This window comes from Neofelis nebulosa, chromosome 4, assembly GCF_028018385.1.
Source record: "Neofelis nebulosa isolate mNeoNeb1 chromosome 4, mNeoNeb1.pri, whole genome shotgun sequence".
Classification (NCBI taxonomy): domain Eukaryota; kingdom Metazoa; phylum Chordata; class Mammalia; order Carnivora; family Felidae; genus Neofelis; species Neofelis nebulosa.
Window position 1 is genome coordinate 44,930,125 of NC_080785.1, and position 12,467 is coordinate 44,942,591.

The following is a 12,467-nucleotide window of genomic DNA, read 5'->3' on the forward strand; positions in this document are numbered from 1 at the left end:
CCCCTCCCCTGTTCATGCTCTGTCTCTCTCTGTCTCAAAAATAAATAAACGTTAAAAAAAAAAATTTTTAAAAAAAAGAAATGTATTCTGAAGGATTCTCAGAACTGTCAGTTGAGTACATTCTGCCATAAAAGAGGGGACATTTTAAATTTGGGAGAAGATATTCCTAAAATAAATAAGTCTTTCTCACAAAGGGCCTTCGCCAACCTTAAACTGGCATATGGTAAATTACTACAGTCATTTTGCCACAGATTATAAAATATTACCAAGATGGCACCAATCCATTGATTAGAATTTTGAAATGGCCTCTTAGTCTGTTCTTCCTTTTTCTCCTTTTTAGAGCTGGTTCTATTTTAAAGCTGGCTCTGCAGTAATCTTCTCACTGTGTCTTCCTCCTGTACTTTTCTCTCTTTTACCCACAAATTTAGCTGACCCCACAGGATCCATGGGTGGTAGACAAACAATTGTGGTCAGAGTTGAAGGGCATGCCAGGTCTGGAGTGGGAAAACAATTCCTGCCTCTGTATAGAGGCACCTCAAGTCCTGCAAGCATCTGGTCTGAAGTTATTGATGTGAAATAAATTTACTCTATCCACACTTGGAAGTTATATGAGATTCTAAGCTCTCTGAGGATAGGAATTAGTTGTCTTCCTTCTCCGTATCCTCTGGCATAACACAGTCTCCGGCCCAGAGTAGGGCTTTGATAGTTTCCTGTTGAATTTATGTATGTTGAATGATTATTCATTCATTCACCTTAATTATAATCATTTTTTCCTTCTGATCCCCGACCTCATTCAGCCAAAGAGATCTCAAAAGAACTGTGATTGAAAAATGAAAACACTCATTTGGAAGAATACATGCATCCTTATGTTTATTGTAGCATTATTTACAATAACCAAGATATGGGAGCAACCTAGGCATCCATCAGTAGATGAATAAAGATGGTGTGGTATTATACTGTATAAAGTATATGCACATATATATAATTTATGTGTAATGGAATATTACACAGCCACAAAAAGGATGGGATCTTGTCATCTGCAACCACACGGATGGACTTAGAGGGTATTACACTAAGTGAAGTAAGTCAGACTAAGAAAGACAAATACCACATGGTTCCACTCATATGTGGAATCTAAAAAACAAAACAAATGAATAGACAAACAAAAACCAGAATCAGACCTATAAATACAGAGAACAGTCTGAAGGTTGCTAAAGGGAGGAGGGTGGGGGATGGGCAAAATGAGTGAAAGGAAGCAGGAGATACAGACATCCAGTTGTGGGATGAATTAGTCACAGGAATAAAAGGCACAGCATAGGGAATATAGTCAGTGATAGTATAATAGTGTGGTACGGTGATAGGTGGTAACTACATTTGCGGTGAACATAGCATAATGTACAGAGACGTTGAATCACTATGTTGTACACCTGGTGAAACCAATGTAACATTGGATCAACTGTACTCAAATCCAAAAAAACATTTTTTTAAATATTTTATTAAAAAAAAAAAACCACAGGAATTGTGATTGGGACCCATCCACCACCATCTCAGTTACATATTACTATATTTTATTCTCAGAAACAACATAATCCAAGAATGACAGGGCTTGGAATAGAAGGGAGCCAAATGCCATTAAGAGAGCAAATGCTGACCAATGTTTCTTCCTTTGCTGAGACTTCTTCCTCCTACTCTCTCCTCTGCAATGGACTGATTCATAAGACATAAATGCATGTTCATAATAACCTCCATCTGTGGACCGACTCATATCATTTTGTGAACTTCAGTATCTTGGCACTTTACGCTTATTTTTAAAATATTTACTTAAATAAGCTCTATTTAGATCTTATTCAGCAAAAGAAACATGAAATAATTAAAATGTCAATAAAGCCAAAGCAAAGATTCACACTAAGGGCCTCAAAAGAGACTGAGAATTTCAGAAATATAATAAATAAAATATAGAATGTTCTGGATTCCAGACGTCTCTATAACCAACATTCCCACTGACTCATATCCTGAAACAGGATCACCTCTTCACCTTCTTCAACCAAAACACTGAGCTGATACAATCCAGGAGAGTTTAAGAAATATTGCTTAAAGAGAGACATGAAAGAAAGGCTAACCTTTCCACCTGATTTTTCCTTATCACCAATGGAATACCTAAACAGTAATGGTATAGCAGTCCAACTCTTATTAACTCAAGCAGAAATAATACATTTTGGAAAGAAATTGGGAGAAGTCTTAAGATCAAATGGATGCTGAAACTAGGTCTAGGCAATGGCAAGAACCAATGGAGCATGGAGAACCGGGTGAGAAGAGTCACGTGGCTGGGACCACCAAATACCCCTGCTGGCTCAGCAATGCAACTAACTTTGAAGTATTTTCTTCTCTATTGTGGTATTTACTGGATATTCAAAGTCCCAGCAATAGTTTCTGACTGGTCAAGCCCAAGTCATGTGCCTGGCCCTAAGATCACATGCTTGGCCTTTAGGTCACATTCCTGGCCCTTGAACATGACAATGGGTAGTAGAGAGGAAGAATCTGGACTCCTAGATTCCATAACATGAGGCACAGTCTTAGAATTGCTCTCATGTTAACCCACTTTCAAAAGGGCATTCCCCGCAAGAATGGAAGGTTGGAATGCCAGTAGGAAGATCGGGGGTTTGGACATTAGAAGCCAAGAGACAAGAAATATCCACTAGAATTGCCCATGACAATAGGAGTGTACCTCTTCACTCTGAAACTGGCATGGTGTCAACTTAATTTAAAATTGTGTATGTATTTTAAAACTTCTCTCAAGTTGGGGAATCTCTTTCAAAGTATTTTCCCTAATAAAGTTAATCAAGAACATGCTAGATTCAAGCCTCTACTTCCTTTCTAAGATAATTTTTTTAAATCAAGTTAAGATGTCACACTCTTATTAACAAAAGCATGTCACAGGCATATCTCTCACCTCATCCTCATTCTCCTCTGGTTTCTAACTGAGAAGGAGAAAATGTACCACACAGTGATGCTTCAAAAGGAAAAACACTCTGGCCATAAGGCAATAAGAAATCTTCCTTTGAGGATTAGAAGGAGAGGAAGGGGAGCTGCCAGAAGAGAAAAAGGAAAACAGGTGAAGGTAGAGATGGAAACTGGTTGGTATCCAGCTACTGTTGGGTATCTGCTATGTGCCAGACACAGTATGTGCTTATCATATTATTCTCTCCAAATCACAGACAACAGACATTCAAAAATTTAAACCACCAAGTGAATAAACGTGATGCTGTATAGAGTTAAGGGGTCATGGTATCTGATGTGTCCAAGGGTCTACATGCTTGGCCAAACCTGGTCACCATGTCCCCAGCCAAATCTAGAGAACGTTGCATGCCACAATTCTGCTACCTCTTAGGGCTTGTAGCCCTTCTCCAAATCCCAGAGCAACTGACTCAAAACTTAATAGGCTTTATTGTGGAATCCAGCCAACCACCAGAGCCACACTATTTTAGCCCACCTGAGTATCATTCAGCAACTGCAGGATGAACCATACCTGACAGGTCTGTCTTCTTTTTCCTGCCAGAAGTCCAGCTGAGCAATCTTGCCTCTGTGCTCACCCGGCATCCTGTGATCAGTCCTGTCGTATCACTAACCATAATATGTGATGTTGATTTGTCATGACCACGTAGCGTGCAGAACCCAGCCCAATGCTTCACATGTGGTAGGCACCCAATAAATGTTTGCCAGCAAAAAAATAAATAAAACAGCAATGATGCTCTTTGGACTTTGAGTATGGGATGCCTTAATATTGTATATGAACTACTTACCAATGAGAATATTCCACCCTGCCTAGTTCCACCTTCCTCAACACTTTGTGTTTCTAATATCTATAATGTATCACACCCATACATGCCCACAGGATAACAGAGCCACACCTCAACTATGTCCTGAAGTCAGTGACTTTTAGCACTATAGAAGCGGTGGTATACAGAACAATGACCAAAGGATGCAGCCGTATCCTTAACTGTTAATGGAATACTTAATCAGTTTGTTCTTCCTAGGGCAAGGAATTACAGACTCGTTGGGAGTTGAAACAAAGGTTGTTCTGTTTATCTCCTACTTAAACAGTAATTCAGATAACTGGAACACCTCATTCTCTGAGTGTTCTTGTTAGTCAAGGCTTTACTGTCCTATTCTTGGGCAATTTTTCTCTTCTTACATCTGCTTCATTTGTATAATCAATATACTGCTTTTATGGAGAAAGTCTAATTATAATAACTTACATTTGTACATGGTTAAAAAGCATTTTCTGACAATAATCTGTAATAAAGGCAGGAAGGCATTAATGTCCCTATTTTATCTGTGATTAAACTGAGTCTTATATGGCTAAATACGCCTAGGTTCACTAGACAGGTAAAGAGTTCCCATCCATTCATTCAACAAATATTTTCTAAGCACCTACTGTGTGCTAAGTGCTGTGTGGGATCCTGGGATGCAATTGTAAGCCAGATGGACAGGTTCTCCTCTCTCCCAACACGTCTGGCTCCATGTCTTGCCATTTCCCTATCCCTTGCAGGATCTCCACCCCTTATCAAATAACTCCCCTGCAGGCCCCTAAAGAGTCTGCCCAACCACAGAAGAAAAACTGAACCTATAGATTTCTTCTAGGGGAAGATGGCTGGACACATCCATATGAATGGTTTAAGCATCTCTCAGCGTGGTGTGGCCAGGACTTCAGGCTCCTTACCTCTACCTTCAAGGGGGGACGGAGTTCAGGTCACCAGCCACACTGTACAGTCCATTGTGTCTAGCTATGAAGCCCTTGCTCTTTCTGATATCAGTGGGTCATTCGCCAGGCAATAAGCAGACTTGAAAAATGCTGGAAGAGAAACAACTCTGGTGCTTAAATGTGGTACTTAGAATCAATATTTCCTCCTTGTCCATCTTTCAAGACTAACCCAAAATGTAGAAATGTCTATGATGTATAGTTATGTTTGCAGGGATGAGATTTGGTTCTTGGTCTACTGGAATGTAGAGAATAACAAAATGTGTTGAAAAGTAGTATTACTGTAACTTCCACTTTCTCTTTCATCCGACTCTATGGAATTTACACAACGTGCTAAACACAGTATGTCAAATCATTCAAATTCCTTCTTTCTTCCCAAGAGAAGCTTCTGGAGCCATTTAATTTTTTTAAGTTTATTTATTTATTTTGAGAGAGAGAGAGAGAGAGAGAGATCAAAAGCAGGGGAGGGTTAGAAAGAAGGACAGAATCCCAAGCAGGCTCCACACCATCAGTGCAGAGCCCAATGCGGGGCTTGAAACCACAAACCACGAAATCGTGACCTGAGCCAAGATCAAGAGTTGGACACTCAATCAATCGACTGTGCCACCAGGCGCCCCTGGAGCCATTTTAGTAGGCAATGATATTTTATCAATAGTGCATCTTGGAAGGGTCCAGGGAAGACAGCTGCAGAAAACTGATGGGCCAAGGGTATAGGTAGTAGATAAGCAGCCCAAGCCAACTGCGTATCTTTCCTTCTGGCCCTCTAACAAGTGGACTTCTATGACTTTGGATCATAACTGAGACACCCTATTTCCAGATTTTGGATATGGCTGGCCCACAGCTGCCCCAGACAGTAGGTAAAACCTGTGGCCTCCCCAACCTGGGCAATAATCTCAATGCCTCTTTCAGACCACTCTTGATGTCCTTGCATTTGCTTTTATCCCATTTGTTCCTGGATTTCTGGCTCTATTACTTATGCTCTTATATCTACATGTGACACCTTTTGGTCAGGAACTCTCCAGCTTCCTGTTCTGAAGATTTAGTCTTCAAGTTCCTCCTCTCCCTAAGCCTATTCTTAGTTTCATTTAATTCTTAGTTGGGTTGTCCTTTATAGTCTGAAGAAAACAAACAAACAAACAAACAAACAAAACACCAGCTCTAGCCCTGGCCCCAACAAGTTCTCCTGGACAAATCATTCTTAATATCTTCCTTTACTTCTCTCTTCCTACTAGATCTTCTTCCTATCCTAAAACCTAAGCTAGTCTGTAGTTGCACCAAACCAAACAGTTGTAGGTAGAAATGATCAGCTTTAGGAAACAATGAAGCTAAATACAGCCCCCAATCATTGGAGTAGTATTTGGAGAACTGTTCACTAAAGTCAAGAGAACAGTGATTTCTGAACTTCACCACCCTGAACAGGACATCGCCACCACAGCTGGTGACTGCAGTGTGGCTCCACCACATGGTGCATGGAGGAGAGGTGAATGCAGTCAGCCAGGCTTTCTGCATTCCCTGCCCTAAACTGCCCATATGAAGACATCCAATAAACACAAACAGCTCAACCACGCCTCCAACAATCATGGCAAAAGAAGAGTCAAGCAGCACAGGGGACTCTTTCAACTTGATTTTTAAAGATGCCACCCTGGCTGCAAAGGGAAGAATGGTTTGGAGAGGGGGAGCACAGAGGCATCATGCTGTCAGAAGGAGAACTGACTGGAGTGCCCAAATGGGGTAGTGGCATTGGTAATGGGAAAGATGGTAGCAATCAGGAGACCCTGCAAAAGCAGAATGGAAAGGGTCTCGTGGGGAAAGAGAGCAGGAAACGTGAATCCCAAGTGTGTAATTTGGGTTAACGTGTGAATGTTGAAGGCTTTAGCTCTGCTGGAGGTTTGGCACAATGGGTAATGAGTTTGTTTTGGGACATGTTACCTTCAACGCCCCGGAGGGCCCCCCCACTGCAGACTTCTAAAGGTGAGTTTTGGACAGAAGGGCTTGGAAAATGTTTACATCATCAGAGATTCCTACTTGGAGTCAAAGCACAATTTGGTTATAAGTTGATAATACAGTATCAATACAAAGAAAACAATATCATATATTTTCCTGGCAAAGCAGTTCTCATACAAGAACTGCTATATGAGCTCATCAGAGCATGAGAAAGAGATTACAAAATAATGGACATTATAAGGTTTTAGGCAAAGAATATTTTGTTCCTTGTGAACTATAGAAAGGTGTGTATGTGTGTGTATGTGTGTGTATATGTATGTGTGTGTGTATATCTATCTGTCCACATGTAGCTTCAGGGCCAGGACTAGAAAAGGGCCCCCAAACCACAGTAGTCAAGATAGACAAGTATTTTATATATTAAAATTAAAATTTTATATATTAATATTTATATATTAATTAAAATAATATTTATATATTGTTTTAAAATTAAAATAAAAATAATCCTTTAATGCAATATTTGAAAAATAAAAATTAATACAAAAATGCGTAATAAACTAAATATCAAAATTTTAAAAGAATACAGGATCAGTTATAGTGCCATACCCTGCTGAACTATTTTGGAAACTGAGGCAAAGGAAAAATCAATAAAATTGACCCTGCTTCTACTTGTAGTTTTTTATATTCTGTTCATGATGGGGGTTTTTTTGCATTAATTTTGATTTTTTAAAATATTGCATGAAAATATTATTTATGTTGATGACTGTGTTTTTTGGTATTCCTTTAAGTTCTATGCCCAGGGCAAATATTTCTCTCACTTCACTTTAATCCTGATCGTGTGTGTGTGTGTGTGTGTGTGTGTGTGTGTGTGTGTCTGTGTGTGTGTGCATGCATGCGTAAGGGAGAAATAGTGAGAACAGGAACATAAAGTCAAGTAGACTTTTACAGAAAATTTAAAAGACCCTCAGCATGTGCTGTCATTCTGCCCCAAGCAAAACATTTAATCTCAGATTTCATGCTGTCGTTGTGGCTGTCCAAGATACAGATATAGGGCTCAAGACCACATTTAAACACCAGCAGCCTGACACAATCATTTTTAAGCATATCAGTAGCGTAAAAGAGTCCATGGGCTACCTATTCTCAAATCTGTGCTGCCTGGAACCCAGAAAGGTCCTGAACTTCCCTTCCCATATGGACCTTTCTTTTATGATCCTTAATTATGAGAGGCCACACAGAAACTGGGGGCAAATGACAGAGCAGGCTGGAATCAATGATTGGCACTTCATTGGGTCCATCACAATAGAAAGGTTTCCCCATGTTGACATATCTTTTGCTGAACACAGGATGTAATACTTATAGCAGCTGGCAAGAGAGAGTCAGTCACCCAGATAATCTGAGTGAGAATGTGTGGAAACATATCCAACATGAACAAGGCTCCAGTCCTTCAAAGGTCAATGATAGCCCACAAGCAGTTATAGGAGGGAAAAGATGGCTGCTGCTACAGTGGACAGAGAGAAGGCAGCACATTCAGGCAAATATGGCAGAGCAGAAAGGTGCTAGACATAGAAAAGCAACTGGCTTGGAATCAGGGCTCTCCTCCCTGCCTCATGGCTCAGACTGAGATCTCCAGGTTTCGGAATGAGGGAGCATGAGGCTTGTTCCTAGTTGGCTGTCCTTGCCTGTATAACTCTGGGGTCAATCTAGCCTGACACTTATGTCTACACAATGTAATGTCACCAGCAGATTGGATCACACTAACATAGGCCCACGTGGCAAAGAGATCATCCGTCCTCTTAACTTTATCCGTTCTGAGTGGTATGTAGGAAAATGAAAGTGAGCCTTTGGCTTTCTAAAACCATTTGACATTTCCCAGATTTTGAAGTTCGATTCAGCTGAAATCTGAGCATCCACAATTTGGGGTGTTGAGTTCAAAAAGGCTGGATGACTCATACGCCAGCAGAATCAACTATCAAGACTGTGATTTTCAATGAGATAATTAAAATGGTTTCTGAGACCGTCTACAGGTATGGCTTCTGCAACCTTTGGGGTGCCAAGTAATGTTACATTTGCAAAGAGCCTCTCAGGCTGCCAAATGCCAAATTCACCTCAGGGTTCGACTTCTTAACACATTTATACTCTTTCAGAACATGGAAATTCCTAAATATCTTTAATTTTGTTTAAATGCCACCTTATTTTATTTGGGTTGGGGGTCTTAAATTATTAGCCCTGCATGATTAGTTTTATTAAGAAACACATGTCATGACTATGGAAAGGAGGTATTATAAGCCATTCAACTGTCAGGTCATAATTTGAAAAGCAGCAAGGGATTTGCAAGAGAAAGAAGTGAAAAAGATCCAGATGAAATCAACCAGTCAGCATAAGACTGCCTAGAATAAACTTTAAAGTGCTTTCCCCTGTGCCATCTGAAATGGTTTGAGGAATGGGATTTCCGTCCTTTCCCTCGAAATGCATAGCAGCCCTGTGGATCCAGTGTTTATATTTTTCCCTACCGGAATTTTCCTGAACAAAGCTTTATCCAGAATCGTCTAGGAATCTGTACTAAATGAATGCAAGTCATTACTTCCTTAATACTTTCAGATCTGAATGTGTAGGGCTAAGTTGGGATCTTTTCCTTTATGTGGTCACTGGGCCTCGATCTTCTCTTTAGAGCACTTCTTTCGGTTTTCAATTACACATTCATTGTCTGGTTGTTTGGGCAATATCTGTCCCTCCCCTTGGACTGTAAGCTCGGTGGCTACAGGAAACCTATCCATTTCATTCACCACTTATATTAGTTCGCTAGTGTGGCTGTAACAAATTCACATAAGTTGAATGGCTTAAACAACAGAAATATGTTAGCTCACAGTTCTGGGGCCTAAAAGTCTGAAATCAAGGTGTTCATTTGCAAGACTGGTTCCTTCTGAGGGCTGTGAGGGAAAGATCTGTTCCAGGTCTCTCTCCCAGGCTCATAGATGGCTGTCTCCATGTTCACGCGATATTCTAACTGTCCCTTCACACCATCTTCCCTCTATACGTATCTCTGTGTCCAAATTTCCCATTTTTATAAAGAGATAGTTCACACTGGAATGGAGCCCACCATAATGACCTCGCCTTGAGTTGATTACCTCTATAACAACTGTATCGCCAAATGATGTCACATTCTGAGGTACTTGGAGTTAACATTCCAACCTATAGTTGGGGATGCAATTTAATCCGTAACATCAGTGCATCTCCAGCATTTAGAGCAGTGAGTGGCACTGAGTGGGAGCTCAATAAACATTAGCAGCACGAATGAAATGCTCACCACTTTAGCTCAAGGCCATCCCAAAAGCTTGACCAATCTAAGAACCTGTTGTTATAGGCCATCTTGCTTGACTGAGAGTAAAGAGAGAGAACCTATTCACAGGATCAAAGACATTATTAGTTTCATACTTTCCTCAGCTCCTTAGTTATCCCTCAAAAGGACAACACTGGTGCTTTGCCATATTGAACTTTCCTGTTGCATTAACAAGCAAGACTTTCGGCAACAACATTATAATAAGGAAAACGTATTACAAGGCCTGTTACATGTCAATTTTGTTCATGTGAAAATACATTTCACTAACAAAATTATCCATATTGTTTTAGTGTGATTCAACATTCTCTGAGCACTCACAATGGACACATGGCCCACAAAAAGTACAGCATTCCAGGGATTTATATTCAACTCAATTAAATTCAAACCAATAAACATTATATTGAATGAGAGCCACAAACAGAGAACAGAACTTCACATTTTGGAGATTGGGAAAAATGCAAAGACGAGGCTCCTTCCCTTAAATAGCTTATAATTGAATGGGAGATTGAGTTGCCTTCTCAGAACATTTGGTGACAAAGGAGGATGTGCTCAAATACAGAGAAGAAGTATAAATGGAGCATTATGTGGTGAGGAGGTGAAGAGGATCAGAGAATATCTGGCAGGTGAAAGAAAGTTTTCATTCCACAAGCAGAAATAAAAGGGAAAGGATGATGCTTCTAAGGAAACAGCGTGAACAAAGGTAGAAACTTTGAGCCTGGCCTACGTACCACAGAGGATATAAAGATGAGTTAGAGCTTAGTAAAGAAATAAACTACTGTGAGAGAGAAAGTAGAAAGCCAGAAGATGGGGAGACAATGGAGAAGGCTTAATAAGTAATTGGTAAGTATTTGAGATAGACCTTAAAAGAAAGTCGAATATTCAGAGAGGGATGGAAATGTGTCAGTCCAGTCTAAAAACATATTTTGACAACACATGGAGAACAAAAGCACAGAGAACATCTGGGAAACTACAAGAGCCCTTTTTCATTGTTTTCTAAATTTTTAAAATGATGGTTGTTTTGGGGTTTTTTGTTTTGTTTTTTTTTTCTGTTTTTTAATATTTTATTTATTTTTTGAGAGAGAGAGAGAGAGGTTCAGAGGATACAAGTGGGTTCTGCACTGACAGGCTGACAGCAGTGAGCCTGATGTGAGCCTTGAACTCACAAACTGCAATATCATGACCTTAGCCAAAGTCAGACACTCAACTGACTGAGCCACCCAGGTGCCCCTCATTTCTTTTTTTAGCAGACTGCACGATGGAGAAAGCAGAAAGGTAAGTTGGAGCCCATCATACAGGGCCCTGGTGACCATACTGAGGATCTTGAACCAGATACTGTAAGAAAGAGAAGCCAAGCGAATTGTTGAGTGAGGGCAGGCAGGCCTATGGTCAGAAGTTCCCTAGGCAGCAGTGTGTGTGATGGCCTGGAGTGGTCAAAAGGTGGGCACCTAGACTGCCCCAGGCCAATTCCTCTAGAATGTCACCCTCAGGTGGACGTGGATGCTTGTTTTGCTCACTGCTGCATTCTCGATGTCTTGACCAGTACCCAGTACATGGCAGGCATTCCGTTGATTTTGGATTTTGAGTAGGAGCTAGGAGAGAACTTTCCTATGTGATCATGAAGCTATGAAAACCTGAGTCCATATCTGTTGACATTCCTGGGTCCCACCTCATGGAAAAGTTGGTGTGCATACAGTTAGAGAACAGTGGAGAATCCTGAACCCATTTCCTATCTCTGCTCTCCTTGCATTAGATTATGAGAACCAGTTTCTGCCCAAGCTTGCTTGAGTTAGGTTTCGGTCACTTAATCAAAAGAGTGCCACCATCACTGTGGATAGCCCAGCCTCAGCTTAACCACCTACAGTGAGAGAGAGGTCTTGAAATCACCCCCTGACAGCTCCTGCACACTATCCCCTGGAGCTATGCAGAGATAGTTCGCTCACTACTGTACTTCTTAAAGGTGACTTTCATGGTTGGTGCTGTGTGTGTGTGTGTGTGTGTGTGTGTGTGGTCTTCTCTTTCACAGGTAAGAAGTGCCAGTTCTTCCAGAACTCCTTTTCTTTAGATTATCCAAATCCTGGCTCATCCTCTTCACATAATCTCCAGGATGTCAATGTCCCTTTTTAAAACCTAGTGCCCAGAAGTAAGCACATGCTCTCAGGAGTGGTCAGACTCTGAGACCCCTTGAGCACCATAACTCAATGGTGGTCACCACAACTCATTTTACACAGCCTGAGCTTTATCCTAACACACTGTTGTCTCAGGCAGATTTAATGTGTTGGCTCAGAACAATCAGGTCTTTTGGTTTCCTCACCTGTAAATGGGTTGGGAAGGAGGGAACATCAACTTTTCTTGGAATTTCTTTCCCCTATGTCATGATAAGATTCTAACTACATGACTGAGTCTTGCACAATGATTGTTGTTCCCCTGGAT